Source organism: Nannospalax galili, unplaced genomic scaffold (genome assembly GCF_000622305.1).
Source record: "Nannospalax galili isolate Female #2095 unplaced genomic scaffold, S.galili_v1.0 scaffold1046, whole genome shotgun sequence".
Classification (NCBI taxonomy): Eukaryota; Metazoa; Chordata; class Mammalia; order Rodentia; family Spalacidae; genus Nannospalax; species Nannospalax galili.
The window spans coordinates 345084-349844 of NW_008354526.1; positions in this window are offsets into that span (position 1 = coordinate 345084).

The window sequence follows — 4761 nt, forward strand, 5'->3', positions numbered from 1 at the left end:
CTTTGAGGATCTGTTCCTCAGGGGTCACATGGACTTGGGAGGAGCCCCTGGCTCCTTTTACCAGTTCCATCTATGTGAAGACAAGCAAAGGCCTGCTCGACCATGTCTGGCTTCACTTGGAAGCATGCATGATACGTTTCCTCTGAGTTGACCCACCTCTTTGTAGACTGGATACTGGTTCAAGTTCATCTCGTGGGGTCTCCATGGCCTCCCTGAACAAGAGGACAGGTGACTCACCACAGTTCCTAGGACATTTTGAGAGATGTTCCATAGTCCCCTGGAACTTAGTAGACCTTGGAGGGCAAGGGGCAAAAACTGTCCTTTAAGTCCCTCTGACCAGATTAGTATAGGTCTCAAACTATGGCTGTTAACATCCAATAAGGTTAGTTCCACCAGTCTGGTACTTTTAATTATCATGTGCTGTGTAGATAAAGCTTGGGTAAAAAACCACATATTCTCAGATAAACCTTGACTAGATAGGTATTTTGTTACTTAAACTAGTTGACTAAACTATGACCATAGAACTTTTAAAAACATTTTATTATTTTTATGTGTATGTGTATATTGCCTGCATGTAAGTAAGTGCTCCCATGTCGTGTATTACCCACGGAGAACAGAAGAGGCCATTGGATCCCCTGGAACTGGAGTTACAGACAGTTGTTAGCTGCCATGTGGGTGCTGGGATTTGAACCCAGGTCTTCTGCAACAACAGTCAAGTGTTCTTAACTGCTGAGCCATCTCTCCAGCCCGACCAGAGAAATTTTAAGATGTGTATATTATTTTTGTCTCATCCTTTATATATCATAACAAACCTACACAGACCGTCACTTGATTAGGCTTTCTCATTTTTTCTATTTTGGAAAATATCTCCATTCCCATATCCTTTTAACATCTTTTATATTCTCATTTTCTTTCTTTCTTTTTTTTAAAAATGACTATGAGACATAATAGCATTAACAAATACATTTTCCATCTGTTGTGAGAATTCTTTTCCTGGGGCTGCTAAGCAATGCTTATCCCCTTTCAAGGTTCTAGTGTCAAACTAATGTTTGATTAAATTTTTCATGGGGAACCAATGAATTAATTGGGCTTACTTACTGAGATAACTGAGGGGTTGCTGAGGTGTATGTATGACCTGAGGGTATGCACACTGGAAAGCCTTTACCGAGTATGGGTCCTAGCCTTCCCAAGATTGTATACTTTAGCCCTCCCTAAATCCAGGAGGCCATGTGTGATTAGGGTCAAATTACATACAGTTGGCTCGGAAGAGGGGCTGGATAATCCGGTGAGGGTCCAGTGACCCTGCTTGGCAGACTTCTGTATCATGGTAAGTATTCCGTTATGGTTCTCGAACCTCTTCTGGGAAGGCAGGAAAGGGAAGATACAGGAGCTACGCTTTGTGGACACCTCTTCACTCCACTTTCCCTGCCACTCTTGAGTTTCTGCATGTTGCAGCCTCCTTTGTTGCCAACATTACATAGCTCATGTATCACATATCCCTCTTGAAGGAACTTTGTTCTTTTTCCACAGGATGTGACACTTGAGACGCAGTTAAACAATATAGATGTAGTAGAAACACTGGATTTTCCCATAGCTACCTTACTGTAGCATTGCATTTTAGAATTGGAAAGATTATAGCCTAACTCTTATTTTACAAATGAAAGAAACTGAATTCGCTATCATTTGCAAAAGATATAAAACAGGCTTTCTTGTATTGGTGTATTTTAGGAGGTGGATGTGCTTTTCCAGGAAGGTGATTTAATGTTGGAATAGTGACTAACACTCCATTATTGGACATCTTAGTAAATACTGTCAAATGAGTACAAGTGGATTTCATGTATTATAGGGTTTTTTGATCCATGGACAGTGTGCTATTATTGGGCGTAGTATTCAAGAGAGAGATTGCCAGGAAGGAAGGTTCCAGTGGTAAATAGTCAGGTGTGCCATGAGTGTCTAACATCAAGAAGTTTAGACTTTGTTCTAGAGGTGATGAAAGTTCAGATACCATGTTCACATTTGTTTTAAATAGTGTTTGTGGCTATGGCTACTGTACATCAGGCACGGTACTAACCACTAATAATCCTGTGGAGTCAGGTTCATATTTCCATTTTATAATCGAGGAAAGTTGAGCTAGGTTGAATAAGGAGTACAGAGAGTAATCCAGGGAGTCTGACCAGAGCACAAATGACACACGTCCTATGCCATGGGGATGAGAGGGAAGAATTTTGGGGGCAGCAGAATATCTTAGGAGACCTACTGGTCTCACCATATCTGATGGTGTTGATTAGAAGTACAAGGTTGGGTAGAGGCCTCTAAGCATTATAAGAGCTTGAAGGCATTATATGGGGAAATTTGAAAAAGTTGCTGACTGGGAGCAAGTGAAGATGGGACACAGCTGAAGGCACAAGGTTAATGCTGCTGTCCGGGCTGTTACCTTCTTTACTTTTCTTCAGAAATTCAGCTATAGTAGAATCTGCTGTAACAAACTGTAGGTGGAATAAACACTTGTTTCTGACATTGCAGTCCAAAGGGAGGAAGGTAGCTGAGGACCCATTCAGGACCCAGGGGCCCTTCCATCCTGCTCTGCCATCATATGCCACGTTAATGTGGTTACATGGCTCGTGCTGGGGCTCTGCTGCAGCTTCTGGAAAAGGCACAAGCAGAAAAGCAAAATCGTTTCCTTGTAAGTGGATCTGGAAGTCATATGCTCATATTCCTTTGGGAAGAACTTAGGTACCAGCTACAAAGATGTCACCTGGAAAGGTGTCTTGTTAGGCAGCTGGGGGAAAAAAATGGATTTGGGAACAGTTAGCAGGCTGCCACAGAAGAGAAAGGTCAACTGCAGGATTAATAAAAAATCAGGTTTTCTGGACAGATGTGAAGATAGCAGCACCCCAGAATTTAGGGTCATGTGAAAATGGAGTTTATTTGGCTGGCCATGAGCTCCAGTTAAACCTAGTAGTTGGACCAGGATATTGAAGATATGGACATTAAGCCTAAGAGTAAAACAGAGTAAACATAGGACTAAGTCAGAAAATAGTTAAGTTGGTGGTTTGTGGCTAGCTGAAGCCCTGGAGTCATGGTTTTGGAAGTGGAGGTGAAGGTTTTCAGGGTGGAGAAGCCATAGCATGACTGGTCAGCGGTCACATCCTAGCTTTCTTTAAGATAATACTTGAGATAATTATTTTAAAGAGGTAAGTTTTATTTTTGCTTACAATTTGGAGGTTTCAATTCACGTTGGCTACTCTTGATTTTGAGCTTGTGGTCAGGCAGGTGAAATAATCTGCTCCCTTAGGGCAGCCAGAAACCAGAGAGAAGAGATGCCAGGGTCCTGATATTCATAGCAAGAACATGACCCAGAATGGCAGAAGCTTCCAACTAGGCTCCACCTCTTAAAGGCCCTGCCACCTCACAATAGTACCAGGAACTAGGAACCAAGCTTTAGCACATGGGCCTTTGGGGACATGGACCCAAATCTAGCATCATCTGACCTCTGGCCCTCTACCTAACACACACTTCTCTACTTACCACACTAAATCGGTTCTTGCGTGCGTGTACACACACACACACACACACACACAGGTCTTCATGTACACACACACACAGGTCTTCATGTACACACACACACACAGGTCTTCATGTACACACACACATACACACACACAGGTCTTCATGTACACACACACACAGGTATTCATGTACACACACACACACACAGGTCTTCATGTACACACACACACACACAGGTCTTCATGTACACACATACACACACACACACAGGTCTTCATGTACACACACACACACACACAGGTCTTCATGTACTGTACACTTGTCTGTACTATACCCTACTTCAATTTAGGTAATTCCCCATCCTGCAAACCCACTGTCCTTTCAAAATCTCCTGTTTAGCTACCAGCAAGTTTTTTAACTTAAATGGACACATGAGCCTATGGGGACATTTCACATTCAAACCACATTAGAGACTAAGCCTGATGTGATCTTGGGGGCACTTTCTAAACAGTCCGTGCTGGAGGCCCTCTTGGCCTCACAGTGGTCTGCCCAGTTGGCATCCCAAGCTTGTTCTCTTCCTCCTGTCCTGTACCCTGACCTGCCTGGCCCTGTTGTACTGAGTAGCCCCAGCCCTTCTTTGCTGACCTCTCATTCCCTTTAAGCCTGCCCTCAGCTCTAGTCAGCAGCTCCTCTTGCTGGACAGAGAACTCCTGGAATAGCTGCTCTTTCTGAAGCGCTTGATGTTTTCCTCCTATGAGCACACTACCTACCTTTCCTGGATCCTTTAAACCTTATTCTTTGTGGGGTTGTCTTACCGATGATTTTCCTGTCTGCCATTGCCCCCTTGTCTTCCTGGTAGTAAAATGCTGACTTCCCACCACTCAGTGAGTTCCCTCCACTCTGGGTCTTCCCTGACTTGGGTCCAGTGTCCTTACTTTCTTGGATGGCTCCCTCTACAGGTCTCAGACTGCCCAGGTGCCAGACTGTCATCTTTGCCAACCCGTCATCCTGCTGGAAACCCCTTCTTCCACCCTTCTGTCTTAGGGTGGCTTCCCTCTTTCCCCTCTCCAAAATTAGGGGGTTTCTATGATTCCTATCTAAGTCCTGAGCATCTCTCCTTTGGTGATTCATCTCAGATAATTCCCCTGTGTTCAGCACCTAACAGGACCATCTACACTCCTTGACCCCAGTACGGCAAGCCACCTCAACCCCCAGTATTGAACTTATTCCCTTCTTCACCCTCTGCAGAGC